Genomic DNA, 15,500 nt, shown 5'->3' with positions numbered 1-15,500 from the left:
CTCTAATTTTGAGAAAATGGATTGCAACGGCTAAAATAAACATTTTATTTTATTTATTATATAATCTAACCCCCATTTCATTTATTTTAAATCATCTTCTTAACATGAAAACCTACTCATCATCTTTCATTTTTTTCAAATAATTGCTTAAACAAATATGAATCGATTCAACCATCATATGCTCGGTTTTGGTCCATTCTCCCGACAACCCGACTCAAAAAAACCCAACGAAAACATAACCCTTAGTTTCTTTTTAATATAATGTAATTTTTATTTTTAATGTATTTTTTTTATTTTAGTGTAGTTTTTTTAATGAATGTAGTTTTTATTTTATTTTAATGTAATTTGTATATATTTAATAAAATTTTATTAGTTTAGTTTTAATTAAAAAAATAAAAATTCAAAAAAGAAACAAATAATTAAGTAATGATTGTTGCAGAGTTTTGACTATACTCACTTTTTTGCAAAATGTTGAAATGTTGATTGGACGTCACATTGTGTAAGACGCCTGAAGATGTCTAGTTTTGAATACGCATGGTTTAATTATAAAATAAAACAATGGTTAAATTTTATTCACTCTATAGGGTTTGATCTCATGACCTTTTATTTAACACATTAACCACGTTAACACCCCCATCAAACTGGGAATGGCACAAAAAAATGCAGGTTTTCAAAACTAATAGAAAAAAGAGGGAAAGAAAGGAATTAAAGTTTTTAAAACTTTATCTCTGTGCCTTGTCAAGTTCTTGTACGTATGGTGTTTTTCGGGTTTCAAGCTTTTTGGATCGGGTTTCAAGGTTTTAAATCTTGACCCGAAACCCCACCCAAATCTCTCACGAGTTTTTCAGGGTTTGGTTAATCGGGTTTCGAGTATCCAAAAAATAAATAAATGAAAAACTACAATGATAAAATTAAAACAACATATTCTTCTACGCTCATAACATAAATAACCAAATAATAAACCAACATAACCTGATAAAACAATTCAAAAGAAGAATAAAACAAACTACAACCATTATCGTCTCCAATCAGGCGTGATTCGATTGTTCGATTTTGGTTGCTATTATTCATAAATAGAAAACATAAATTATCAATAAGCATCTATACTAGGCGGAATGACAATAGCCGATTAGGGCCAGATTCGGATAACTTTAGTGGCTAAGATTAAGTTTATAATTTATATACGGATATACCTTAAAATATATTTGCTTTTAAAACTAAAAGGTTATTCAGGTTGACCCGAAACCCATAAATAAGACCCAAGAACCAACCCACACTACTTTGGTTTGGGTACGGGTTTTTCAGGTCAAGTTAGTTCAAGTTCAGGTACGACTTTTATTGGATTGAGTTTCGGGTAAAAGTGATAGCCCTGCTTTGGATCAAACATACAGAAATGCAAGTGGTTGATTCCTCAAAACTTTATTTGGTTTAACAATAAACTCTATGAAACACTACATTATATATATATATATATATATATATATATATATATATATATATATATATATATATATGTTAGTTTTGGAAAAAAAAACTTTTAACTTAATTACTATTACTGTTACTACTACATATATAAAATAAAACTTTGGTGTCGCAAGTGCTCTATTAGGCCATTTTGCGACACAGTATTAGTCCATAAACTTTGTTTTTTTTTTCTCGTTATATTTAGTAATTAGTTGTAATGGAAACCTTCCAAACATCATTTATTTTGTTTTAGTCCGGTACCATAACGAAGCTGATGGAAACCGACCAAATTTGTGTACACATGCCGCCTTAAGATATGTGACGACAAGGATTGGGTTTTACCAACACGCAAGTTTACGAACGCCCCGTCCCCCAAACCAAATTCCGTTGTTTAGCTCTGATACCGTAACGAATGTAACTGAAACTGACCGAATTCATGTCGAGTTACCGCCTCAATGCCCGAGATCGACAACGCTTGAATTTTACCGCCACTCGGGTTTTCCGACCAAATAAACATCATTTTAAATATTTTGCTTTTTTATATGCTAATCTTTTTATATGTTATTTTAACAAATTAATATTTTGGTTTTAACGCTCAAATTTTACCAATGATGCATATACTGTAACATACGTAATTAATACCGACCGAATTCGCATCGACTCAACGCCGTAATTCCCGGTTTCAACGTTTGAGATTGTGCTAGCTGCCACGACGCGGTAAAAAAAACTTGTTTGATTACAAATGAAGTTGAGGGACTTAACCACACTTTTTACATTATGCGTTTTCTATTTTAATACAATTAACATTTTTTTTATTTATTTTCTGATATAATTACGTATATTAAAAATCCCGACCTTCCCATCTTCTTTTCCATTTCATTCTTGACACAAATAATTTCGGATGATGACTCGATTTAAAGGTTTAATGACCCAATCTGAATTAGAAAAATACACAAGTGACCTAATTATTAGAATGGTTTTGAAACGCAATTACTATGTAACATTTTTAGTGGCAAATGTACTTCATAATCAGGGGTATCATCCGCTACCTCTCAACTATTCGTCGCCAGTGTAAATTTATTTTAATTTTTTTGTCAATTTTCGTGTTTCATTACCCCTGAAAAAATATTATATTACCTCTATTAGTTTTAAGTCCAACCAATTTAAAAGTTCAAATTAAATAAAACCCAAACAAATAAAAACAACTAATCTTTTTTTTTTGTTTGAATGAGAAACATTACACAGAAGCATGCTTAACAGAATCATCATTTTTTAAAAGTTCAAATCAAATAAAGCCCAAATAAAGTTTATAGCGCAAAACAAATAGTAACAATTAACCTTTTTTTTCTTTTGTTTGAACGAGAAACATCAAATAGAAACAAGTTCAACATAATCATCATTTTGAGGTTAAAATTTTTAATACGTTTTGGATATGTAAATTCAAGAACTTGAAAATAGATTTGGTGAGGTCTTAACTAGTTTGTTAGAAAATATGTCTGGTTTAAATATTGAGATTCGTTTTCCAAGTTTGACATATCTAAGATAGTGCCATTTTCAGAAATTTATCCGAATGTTTTTAGTATTGAAGAAAGATGGTGTATTTCGGGTGATCGTACGACCCTTTATATATCACTCTTTAAAGGAAGATATGGGTGAATGTGTGACCCTGCTCGTATAATGGTGGATATCGGAAAGCACACTACCTTTTCTTTTGTTTATAAAATATTGAAGCTAGCGTTGATTTACCGATTGCAACCAAAAACATTGAAATATGTTTTTCTAAAATGAAACTTATCATTATGGGTTTGCGTAAGCGAATGGGTGATAAGTATTTATACAATGTTTTAATTTGTTCAGTAGAAAGAGAAACGTTCGATAAAGCAAAAGAGCATGATGTAATGGCTCGATTTCAAGCTTTTAAAAACCGAATAAGAGAAATTTGCACCCCTGATTTATCGTGTTTCTATTTTCGTTTACACTGTATGAAAAACGGTAAAATAATTATTTCTTAAACGTTGCCTCTAAAATTTATGTCTACATCCACCACTGAACATTCCATTTATAAAATGTATCATATTGTATAACAAGCAAGCTTCAGAAAACATATAAAAAATAAGGAAGTTGTTTATGTTCTTAGACACTTGGCGCACACTCATTGGTTTTTATAATTTTCTTTTTCTTTATTTGTTTCCAACAATTCACTTCACATATGGTATATTATTCTCTAAAAACTTATAATATGTAACTTTTTTCTTAATACATTTAAACATAGTCTCGTTTAGTTATTTCTTTTTCTCACACAAATGTTTCAAAATATGTATTTTTTAACATGGTTTCAATATAATATTATTGGTTCTTAAAATTCTTATCATAAAATCTTACAGATATAACGTATGTTACCATGTATACTGGGAGAATATCTATGGAGAGTGGAGTGAATGATCATCCTTCCATACTTTTAATAAATTAATAATCACATGCCTATGTTATAACATATAGTCACTTCATGATTAAAATACATGGTTAGGTACTTAGGGGGTATAAATATATCACATAAAATGAAGCCAATAAAAAATTTGTGGGTTGGATGTTAGTCTAAACGTGTTTGGTCAAACTTGCTAACACATTTAGCTAAACGGTCATGTTCGGGTCTACCAAGTTGATCATGGCTGGTTTGGCACGCTTATTTTCACAATAGTTAAAAAGTAAAGTGTGTATGCTAAAATTATAAAAAATGTGCAATTTGAACCGAGTGAGTATTTTATGTCAAAGTTTAGGTATAAAAGAGAAATATACTTAACTATTAGTATCCAAATCTAATAAGTTTTCGGTTAAGCGGGTCTCATATGTATGGATACGTGAGTACACTCTCACACGATTATCAAATTCGTGTTGTGTTTGGGTTGTATCAGGTTTGATTCTACAAACTATTTAACATTTCTAGTCTCGGAAAGGGGCCGAACGCGACTACACATATCGTTGTCCCCTTGCATGAAGTGGGTGACAGGGCCAGTATATATAAAGCAAGAAGTAGATATTAGTCTTGTGATCAGCTTTTATGGAACAAACCATGTGGTACAAATTAACTAACGTCCCTACCACTTCCAATCTTCCATACCTTCGCCCATCGCCCTGACTGGGGCAGTTGAATATGTTGGATCTTGCATCATCTATACCCACATAATTACAACCACTAAATGTTTACCTCACTTAAATTGTCATAAGTTATAACATATGCTTATAGGATTATGATATCTTTCACTTTCTTGTAATTTAACCTTTAAATTTGAATACAAGGTTTGGTGATCATGACCCATAGATGAGTTGATTTGAGTAAATAATATTTACATATGGGTTTAATTATAATATACGATGGGTTTGACTTAAGTTGAACAACGAATTAAAATAAGTCGCTCTTAAAGCACATGCTAAGTTAAAATGAGCCCAAATGGGTGAGCAATACCCACTCTTTTTTTTCTTTCTATAAACGATTCATTTCAACTAAGCTAGTTTTATATTAAACCCAGTATAATTGTAACCAAACTGACACTTTTCTAAAAACAACCGATTATGCATGAACTCATTTTCACTAAAATCTATTTTAGCCCAAACCCAGTATTATCCTAACTCGTTATGATACGACACACAACTCGACTCGATCAACTTGTTTTGGCAAGCTTAATTGAACTACACTTGGACCATAAAAAAGCCTAAAATTAATAGTAAGTAAATGGACCTAAATCGAAATTTTAAAATAAAGATATCAATGTGTTCAGTCATTGTTGATTGCTCTCGGTGTGCATCGTTGTATATGTGGGGCCTAGAAGGAGTTGTTCACCATGAGAACACACATAGTTGTATTTTTGCGTGTGTTTGACTATATTAATAATGTCATCTCATTTATTTGAGATTCAAGTAAGCAAAAATCCATACAAAAACTAATAAAATTTGGGTCAGGAGACGAAATGTGAAAAATAAAGAGGTTCGTGTAATGTGAAAAATAAGGTGTTTTCAGGAGACAGAAACATAAGAGTGGTTATAGTAATATTCATTTGAAAATAATTAAGATTTGGTTTATTATTTATAGCCAATTTTGTGACAAAACATCCGTCGCGAAATAATTCCCACTAACAAACGCTTGGAAAATTTGGGCGGTATTTTTATACAAAATCGCATATTTAAAAGTAGCAATGGATTATCAAAGGATAATCCATCGGAAAAAGATTACACCAACAAACATCTATAATGTCTGGATGAAATTCTTGTCTGAGATCTTATCTTTAGTAATGGTGACCGGTTCTTGAGGGAATATTAATTAGAAAATGATTCCCATGGACAACTACAAAGTAGTATGTCCAACATCTCATCAAAATTCTTAAATGCGTCGTTGGCCCTCTGTAATCCATAGATGAAAGTCCTTTTTCCAAGTTTACAAACATTAAAACTTTTAATCAAGTTTTTGTGGGGTATGGTGGGAAGTATCAGAGAATTACTATTTACTAATATAGGTGTTAGTCAGTTCTACTAGCGCTAAGTATTTTCATATTGATACACGAATAATAATGCATATGAAGATAACAATACGTACACAATATAGTGTCTCGTGTCATAAAATTTTGTCACTTTTGACGAGAAAAAGTTTATATGACATTAAAGTATATACTTGACTCTAATTAGTCACGATAAAATGATCAAAAAGAACATATACAAACGTTATGTGTCTCGTGTCACAAATTTTTTTCACTTTTGATGAGATCAAGTTTATATGAAAGTAAAAGTATATATTTGACTCTTAGTCATGATAAAATGATCAAAAAGAACATATACAAACGTTATAGTTTATATGAGAAAAGATTGACTCGCACAAACCTTGATCACATGCAAACACAAAATACAAAATGCTGCACAACCTTATATCAAATGACCAAAGTTAAGGAAAACTAATTATAGAATAGAAAATACGATAATTAACATAGAAAATCGATGAGATAAGTAAGTTTGGTCAAGAACATTGATCAATAACTTACCATTGAACGATGGAAGGACACCAATGGCAGCGAGATCATAGATTTGGTTCGGCGATTTAAAATGGATGATTTGACTTGGTGAAGAGATTTTAAGGTTAAAAGAGGGTAAAACAATAATTTTGGTAAGGTAGCCATAAATAAGCTTAAGCCCTCAACAAAATGTCCGGTGAAAAAAACTTAATAAAGGTAGGGAAACTAATCTATTAGTTTAAGCCAACAAAGCTATATATCCAATTACTAAGCCAGCAGAATAACCAAATCCAAACATATCCTAGATTAGTGACATCTATATCGAATGCAAAAATCTCAACTAAAATATAAGAAAAGTTCATTATTGTGACCACAAAAATATCCTGAATCAAAATCGTGTTGGTATTCAAATATATCGTTACTTTAGATGCCAATAAGAATATATTTCTCATTTTTGTAAAACGTATAGCAAAATATTAAGACATCGTGTAGAGAATAAGTTCTTTAAATAAGTGTGAATGTATACGCACAAATATGCCTATTCAATTAGACACAAAGATAGTATCAACGTGCGAATGTATAGGCGCAAGTATTACTAATGAAATTACGCAAATTCATAAACACATGAACACGTATATATAGATACAATAATATGTATTAAGAGACATAGTAGTTGAAAATTGTTTTGATATGTTTTTTAAAGGGCTCTTAAAACTATTATCTATTAAATCTATCTAATACCTTACTGTTTGGATCTAACCATCACCCCTTAGGATAGAGGGGGATGCCAATACCAGTGTTTTCACGACCGGACCGGACCGGCCGGCCGAACCGGTTGGATCGGGATTCGATGGTGTCAACGGTCCGGTTCTGCATATTTGACTCGCTATTGGAAAAACCGGCCGGTCAAGAACGGTTGTGCGGTTGAACCGTGAATCGGAATCGGCGATTAGACTGGATTTAACAAGAATTCAACGGTGCAAAGGTTGTATCTGCCGGATCTAGAATGGAAAATGACAAGACGTGACGGATCTGCACGTGATATGGTGGGATCCAGATTCAAAGGTTAAGCAGATTCTGAGATGAACATAGTTGATTGCAAGAGATGATTGCTTGATTGAAATGCTTGTCCCTGTTTATCGTTGCTTGGTTGAAAGAGATGGTTGCTTGAATGAATAATAGTTAGGGTTTTTATTAAGGTGGGCTAACTTTTGGGCTGATAACATATTAAGGCAGAATTATGGGCTTAATTAGTGTTGTAAAAATCGCTAGTCGGTGGTCGGCGGTGGAGTGGGGACTAGCGATTAATCGGGATTAGTCGAGATTAATCGGGATTAATCGGATCGGACGTTAATGTATATTTTTCAGTTTTATACATACACATACACATTTTTATATGTAATTTTCAGTTTTATACATACACAAACATATTTTGGCCGGAAATTGGCTGGAATCTCGCTGGAAACCACTAGTTTTTGCTGCAATCTCGCGAATATAGTTGATTTGGGTCGGAATCTCGCCGGAAACCATTGATTTTGATCGGAATCTCGCCGAAAATCGTCGATTTTGGCCGGATTTGACCGTTAACCGATTAATTGGCCGACTAGCCCAAAATTAATCAGTGAAGTGGGGACTAGCGATTAATCGGGGATTAATCGGTGACTAGTCGGGATTTTTGCAACACTGGGCTTAACAAACACTAACGTAAATCGATTCCATGGCTATCAAACTCAAACTGATATAATATAAAATCTGGTTCTTCAGCCCGGTCCGACCGGTCCAACCAATGAACCAGTAAGGTGTCCGGTTCGACGTCCGATCCGGTTATGAAAACATTGGCCAATACTGATCGCCCAAAGCTCTTTAATATTAATTTATTGTAACTAGTGTTCAATATAATGCTTTAAATTACAAAACTCAATCTTTTGTAAACTGCAATGATATAACATAATATTTTGACATAAACAAGAACCTTTAGCCTGATTTTTATACAAAGTTACAATGACCATTAATTTATACAAAATCATAATAATCATCGAAGTTGAGTACCCATACTGCTCCTAAAATACTTGGAACTAGCTTGTCAAGAACTCGAATCGATCTAAGCTTAAATGCAGTTAAGCCCGAGCATGTACTCGAGCTCTTTTAACAGATGAGCTCTAGAATAACTCAAACGAATGTATTATTTATATAAAAATTTTTCATCATAATTTATCTAACATAAACTATGATAAAAATATATAAATAAAAATACTAAACTAGCTAGTCAATCGCCCACCGGGCTAGACCTTCAAAACGTACTCACAAACTGAACTTGAGTTTTAGAAATTAAAGTCAAAACAAACAAGGATTGAGCTCACTCTTAAATCAGGTCAAGCTCAAGTTCAAGTTGTTTACACACCTTTAGAAATTTAACAATTATAGACCCATTTTTCCTAAAAAAAAAAATATCTCCTTAATGCTTGAACCCACCCTCATTTATATACTGATAATATAGTCCTGCCTTTCCTCTTCGTCTCCTTTAAACATCTTCCTCTCATCAATACTCTTAACTCGTAACCTATGTCGACATATGGCACCATTCCAACATCCTCCGACGATGGAGCTGGCGGTACCTCAAAAGTCGAATTCCTATCCCGTGCAACCGAACGCAAAAAAACCGGCCTGGGCGAACGAAGGCCATGGAAACAAATGTTCGATCTACACTCATTTAACCTCCCACATTCATCCACGGACACCATTTCACGTATCAAAACCAACTTCCAATACTTCCAAAAGAACTACGTCATAATCGTACTCATAACCTTATTCTTAAGCTTGTTATGGCACCCGATCTCTTTGATCGTGTTCGTGGTGCTAATGGCTGCATGGCTGTTCCTCTACTTCCTCCGTGACGAGCCACTGGTGATATTTCACTACACGGTCGATGATCGCGTGGGTATAGCGGTGTTATCCGTTGTTACTATTGTTTTGCTGTTGCTGACTGGTGCCACGATGAATATATTGGTTTCGGTTTTGGTTGGAGTGGCGGCGGTGATGGTGCACGAAGAGGTATGCACCCGCCTTAACATCGAGCGGGGCGGGTCAACCCACAAGATATAGACAAGAGGCTTGAAATCAGGATGTCATGAAGACGCAAAGCCAAAACCTATGCGCGTGGCGCATATCACATATGCTCACGCATATCATATGCTCACGCATCACATATGCTCACGCATATCATATATGCTCACGCATCACATATGCTCACGCATATCATATATGCTCACGCATCACATATGCTCACGCATCACATATGCTCACGCATCACATATGCTCACGCATCACATATGCTCACGCATATCACATCTGCGCGTGGCGCATCTGCGCGTGGCGCATCTCACATATGCTCACGCATATTACATATGCTTGCGCATATCACATGCTCACGCATATCACATCTGCGCATGAAACATCTGCGCGTGAGAATAAAGAGAAGACCTCGCGCATCCCCAGGATAGGCGCATATCACACATGCACACAATCAACCACGTCCTTATCCAAATCAAGATAAGGACAACCATTATTGTGCTCATCAGACAACCTTCCAGAAGGTATCCTTTAAGGAATAAAGAATATGCTGATATTGACAGCTGCCAATGAAGGGTGGACAACTCAGCAAAGCCCATGTGCTACCACGTGATTGCACATGGGTCAGGTGAAATACCTTGGTCAGAGAATAACCAATGAAAAAGCATCAGGTGTCCTAAGGACACGTGGCGCGAAGCAATAGGAGGAGGCCAAAAAGGCCCTAATTGGGTCTGAGCCCAATCATTGGAAACCCTAATACTATAAATACCACACCACCTCCACAGTGGGAGGTAAGCAAGAAAATATATTCTAAGTTCTTACTCACTTTCACATTCTTATCATCTTCTCCTACAATATCTTATTCTCACGCCGGAGGGTTACCCCAAAGAGGACCCCTCTGTCCCTTTCTGAGGGGTAAGTTCACGGTGCTGCTCATTTTGTAGGTAGAAGAACTCATATTCCGGAAAACCATCGGTGATACAGCACACTCATACCCGAGGAACGTTGATCGTATATAAGTAAGTCGATCCACGCTTCTTCATTGGCGCCATCCGTGGGACAACGGCAACAAAACCACTATTTCACCAATTTTCTCTCTGAAAATCTTCACCATGGTTTCCGGTGTTCGAAACAGCGATCAAGTTCTGGAGGATAATGAGCTTGAGGATGTTAATGAGGGACATCAGTTTCTGAGGGCGCCGCGTGATACTGCGCGCACCACCAGTAACCATCCCTTCATCACAACACCTCATAGCCAGACTGAAACTCCTCCAGACGATCTCACGTTCCAAAATCTGACTGGTGCAAAACAAAAAGGACCAATGGGTCAGGAAGTTAAAACCAATGACCCTAAAGAATGGCTCATAAACGAACAACGACGTTTAATGGACAAATACAATGAACTGGTAAAACACAAAAAGTTAGCCGACTTGACACAAAGGCTCGCATTTGATAAACAAACCATTCAAGGAACAACAAAAAAGGCGCGCGCGCCGGAAGATGGTCACTCTGTTCACACCGAACACGCTGATATTAGTGATGAGGAAGAGGTGCACAGCATTAGGAAGACGCGAGATACTCATGCAGGAGGGTCACAGCTCCGCGCGCACATGAACATAGCGCCTGGAGCCAAAGCCGATATGGATCTATACACACCATACAACCCACAAGCGAAAGAGCAAGTGGACGTAACCACACCATATAGGCCAGCCATCTTGGTAAAACATTCAAAATTCACTGAGCACATCGCGAAGGCTCCCATTCAACACAAAACTAAGATGCCAAGTGGTTTAGGCAAGTACGATGGCACAACAGATCCAGACGATTTCTTACAAGGTTTTTACAACACTGGAAACCTAGAAAGCTGGACAATGCCAACATGGTGTCACATGTTTGCTCGCTGCCTCACGGGCGCAACGCGTGTCTGGCTCGAAAGCTTGCCGACAGGACAAATCGATGGGTTCGAAGAGCTATTGGAAAAGTTCCAGGCTCACTTTGTACAGCAGCGCAGACACACGCGCGACCCCGATGACATCATGCACTGCGTGCGCAGGAATGATGAAACCATTGAAGACTACATAACTCGTTTCAATCAGGAATCTCTTGCAATTGGAGGTATCACTGAACACTCTTGCGCGTGGCCTTTATACAAGGTGCGCGCAGTGATCAACTCCGCAGAGCTCTCGTGAGCAGAGATGGCATGCCAACCACTTGGGCTAAGCTTATGGAAGCATCGCGAGTCTTCGCGCGAAATGAAAAACAAATTGCCCAAGACAGAGCAAGAGATAGAGGGCATCAAACAGAAACACCACGCAACAATGAAAGGAGGGGCAAACAAAACTCCGTATGGTCCAGGTTGCAACAAACCAATTATTCTCCCGCAGAAAAGCAAGCGCAACAAAGTTCACCCCAGCCCCAAAAAGACATGCTTAATCGCGGAGAGGGGGACAGGAAGGAAGGCGCCAGAGAGCCTAACAGACCTCTACCAAGAATATGGACCCCCCTCACCAAAACTCCTTCGCAAGTGTTAAACACAGAGAATGTCCAGTTTAAAAGCCCCAGGCCATTACTCCATAAGGGACCATCAAACAGTGACAAGTATTGTGAGTTTCACAAATCCACAGGGCACAACACCGATGCATGCCACCATTTGAAGGATGCGATCGAAAAAGATGTAAAATCAGGCAAGTTGGCTCACCTGGTAAAAAATCCAAGACCAGAGAATGAACAACCAGACGGAGCCCCAGCCAGTAAAAAGTTCAAAAGAATCTGTGTAGCTGAAGGAGGAAGGCAAGGGAAAAGATCGAGGAAGAGAAGCGCGCAAGTCCAAGGGGATTGGCGCGAGCAACAAGTAATCTTCCCAAGAATCAGAGGAGGCCCGTCTATCAGCAGTCCTCTAGTCATCACTGCACACATCGCTCATTATGAGGTGTCAAAAGTCATGGTGGACACCGGCAGTGAATCAGATATCATGTATGAGCAATGTTTCAGGAAGTTGGATCCAGCAGACCAAGCAAGGCTCGAAATTGTGAATGCACCAATCTCGGGTGTCTCAAACAAAATTATTCACCCCCTAGGTCAGGTACAATTTGAACTAACTATGGGGGATGAGAAACACAAGCGAGCTGAAATTGTCAACTTCTTGGTCTTGCCCACCACTTCATGCCATAATATGATCTTGGGTAGAGGAACGATTGCCCAATTCAACGCCATACCGTCACCAGCGCACGGCGCGTTGGGGTTCCCAACACCAACAGGAGTAACATTTGTATACCGAGATCATTTGTGCGCAGTAACAAGTATACCTCGAGAAGGGAGAATGAAGCTTCCAATGGCAAACAACGCGCCAGAGGAATGGATTCTCAACCCAAAATTCCCAGAACAAACAATCACAATTGGAGCTACGATATCAGATGACACAAGGGTGAGAATGAAAAGATTGCTCACAACGTATATATCGGTCTTCGCGTGGCAACATTCTGATATGACTGGGGTTCCGCGAGACCTGGCGCAGCATTCTCTCAACACATTCAAGTCTGTAGAGCCAATTGCTCAAAAGAAAAGAGTCATGGGAGATGAGAAGGCAAAGGCCATGAATGAGCAAGTAGAAGATCTACTGCGCGCAAATATCATCCGCCCAATACGATACCAAACATGGGTAGCCAATCCTGTGATGGTAAAGAAGAGCAATGGGTCATGGAGAATGTGCATTGATTTCAAGGACCTCAACAAAGCGTGTCCAAAAGATTGTTACCCCCTCCCAAACATTGACGCGAAGGTGGACTCTGTGGCGCCATTTAAGCTCAAATGTTTCCTGGATGCCTATAAGGGCTATCACCAAATTCAAATGGCACCACAAGATGAGGACAAGACTGCTTTCAGAACTGACAAGGGTGTTTTTGTTACACAAAAATGCCCTTTGGTTTGAAGAATGCAGGAGCCACTTACCAAAGACTCATGGATGCAGTTTTCAACGAGCAAATTGGAAGAAACTTAGAAGTCTATGTGGATGATTTGGTGATTAAAAGCAGGGAGGAAAAACAAATGCTCAAAGACATCGAAGAAACCCTTCGGCGCCTAAAGGAAGTAAACATGAAGCTCAACCCGAGCAAATGCACATTCGGCGTAGAAGAAGGGAAATTTCTCGGTGTAATGGTCACCAAGGATGGTTTCAAGGTGAACCCATAGAAGGTGGAGGCTATCCTCGACATGCCCTCGCCATCCACCATGAAGGAAGTTCAAAAGTTGAATGGTAGATTGGTATCAATTAACAGGTTCCTAGCGAACCATGCAAGCAAATCTACCCCATTCGTTAACACATTGAGAAATTGCTTAAAGAAAAGCCAATTCAAGTGGACGCCTGAGGCCGAGCAAGCTTTCAGTGAGATAAAAGAATGTCTGATAAATCTGCCTGCGCTCACAGCTCCACTACCTGGCGAAACTCTAACGTTGTACCTGTCAGCAGGAGAGCGCGCCATTGGCGCAGTGTTGTTGGTGGATCGCAAGGGAATCCAAACACCAATCTATTATGTAAGTCGGGTGCTGACAGATCCTGAGACGCGCTACACCATCATAGAAAAGTTAGTTTTATCACTAACACATGCGTCGCACAAGCTTCATAGATATTTCAATGGTCATCCCATTGAAGTCCTGACTGATTACAACATCCAGCAAGTCTTGCGAAGTCCCGCGCTCTCAGGAAGGCTGACAAAATGGGCGCTGGAATTAGGGGAGCACACGATCACCTACAAACCTCGTCCAGCAATCAAGGGACAAGTCTTAGCTGATTTCATTGTAGAAATCCCTGAAGGAAAAGTCGAAGAGGCTCAGCGCGAAGTAGACCCTCCGCAACCCAATAATGAAGAAAATGTTTGGAGATTATTCACTGATGGAGCTTCAAACAACGAAGGGTCCGGCGCAGGCCTCAAACTGGTGGATCCAGAAAATCATGAGTATACTTACGCAATCAGGTTGGATTTCAAGAGCACCAACAATGAAGCTGAGTATGAAGCCCTGCTGGCTGGTTTGCGCATCGCGCACAAGTTCGGAGTTAAAAAGCTAGAGGCTCATGTCGATTCATACTTGGTAGCAGCACAGGTCAATGGCCTTTATGATGCCAAGAAGAACACTATGCCTCTGTATTTAGAGCAGGCGAAGAAACTCACCGAGCAATTTGACTTCTTCAGAATCATACATATTCTGCGCAGTGAAAACAAGTCTGCCGACGCGCTGAGCAAGATGGCATCAACCAGCTTCGATCATTTCGGCAAAGATGTCAGAGTGGAAGTAATGAGCAACCCGTCGGTGAAAGCGAAGTCTGTCCTTGTAATTAATACAACACCTTCATCATGGATAACTCCAATAATGGAATTCTTGAAGGAGGGAAAAGTACCAGACGATCGCGCACAGGCGAGGAAGATAGGACACAAATCGCAGAACTACAAACTGCTTGATGGTACGTTATATCGACGCTCTTATCTTGGACCGCTCATGAAATGCTTAGACGCCGAGGAAGCAAGCTATGTGATCAGAGAGATACACGAGGGAATCTGTGGAATACATTCTGGCCCGCGCATGGTGGTTGCCAAGGCAATGAACGCAGGTTACTATTGGCCAGGCATGTACTTGGACGCGTTAAAAGAGATCCAAAAATGCAAAGCGTGTCAGAGCTATGCGCCAAACACCATGCGGCCAAAGAAGAACTTGATTCTGGTGACCTTCGCATGGCCTTTCCACAAATGGGCAATCGATATTGTGGGTCCCTTACCACAAGCGCAAGGGCAGTTAAAATTTTTGGTAGTGGCAGTAGATTATTTCACAAAATGGGTTGAAGCCAAGCCACTGGCAAAAATCACAGCCGAGGCAATGAAGCAATTTATTTGGAGCCACATCATATGCCGTTTTGGCCTGCCCATGGAAATTGTGAGCGACAATGGCAAACAATTCACTGACAAGAAGATATCCAGTTGG

At 38.4% G+C, this 15,500-nt stretch overlaps 1 pseudogene; it reads left to right on the top strand.

The window, feature by feature from the left end:
- The first annotated feature begins 8,838 nt into the window (after window positions 1–8,838).
- LOC143599849 (PRA1 family protein F3 pseudogene) lies at window positions 8,839–9,563 on the top strand (annotated as a pseudogene).
- The last annotated feature ends 5,937 nt before the right edge of the window (window positions 9,564–15,500 follow it).

This window comes from Bidens hawaiensis, unplaced genomic scaffold, assembly GCF_021521415.1.
Source record: "Bidens hawaiensis isolate Kalapana, Puna unplaced genomic scaffold, B.hawaiensis_p1.1 tig00052990_1, whole genome shotgun sequence".
Taxonomy (NCBI): Eukaryota; Viridiplantae; Streptophyta; class Magnoliopsida; order Asterales; family Asteraceae; genus Bidens; species Bidens hawaiensis.
The sequence above is the reverse complement of the archived record's forward strand: the minus strand, read 5'-3'. Positions and strand labels throughout refer to the sequence as shown.